Genomic DNA, 759 nt, shown 5'->3' with positions numbered 1-759 from the left:
AAGCCCCCGCGTCAGCAAACAGCTCTGGCGGCGGGTGGGGGGGCAGGGGGGGCTTGCCGAAATGACCTGAGAGTCTGCCCCTTGGGTCTGGTATCTTCCCTTGTCCTGCCCCTGCTGTCTTGAGCACCCAGGCCTCAGAGCAGGGACTGTGGGGGCCGGCAAGGGGAAGGGGAGGTGAATGGCTGGGATGAGATGAGAAGAAAGCTGAGGTTCGCTCCTAGGACAAGGGTCAAAATGCTGGGCAGAGAAGAGGTGTCTGGGGTCCAAGGCAGTTCTAGAGCACGAGAGGGGGCAGTCAGCAGGCTCCTCTGATGCCTCGTCAAGCCCATCTCAGCACCCCTTCTCCCCAGCCAGAGGTCTGGTCGCTAGGACTGGGCCCCAAATGGCCAATAAGGGGAGCGAGAGGAGGGTCTTTTAGGGTTCTCCATGTCCCAGTCTCCCCTCCCCTCAACATACATACTGCTTCCACTATGCTAAGGTTAGCGAAACTCTAGTATCCTGACTGACACCTCTGTCCTCTCCTTCATGCCCTGAGTGGACCCCACAACCTAGCCAGCCCCTTCCCCTCTTCCTCCAGACCCCCCCCTTCGGGGTTAAAGCTGCAGCCCGTTGCCGAGGTAACATTGCGGGGCAGCATCCCGTCGCCCAGCAACCGGCTGCAGGATCACGCATCTGTCCCCGGATTTGCCCCTTCACCATTCCCTCTCTACTCTAACCTCTGTCTCAAGGCACCCCAACTTCTGAGGGACAAGATGGAGA

The sequence above is a fragment of the Tupaia chinensis genome, unplaced genomic scaffold (genome assembly GCF_000334495.1).
Source record: "Tupaia chinensis unplaced genomic scaffold, TupChi_1.0 Scaffold000330_1, whole genome shotgun sequence".
NCBI classification, from domain to species: domain Eukaryota; kingdom Metazoa; phylum Chordata; class Mammalia; order Scandentia; family Tupaiidae; genus Tupaia; species Tupaia belangeri.
Note: the sequence above shows the minus strand (reverse complement) of the source record.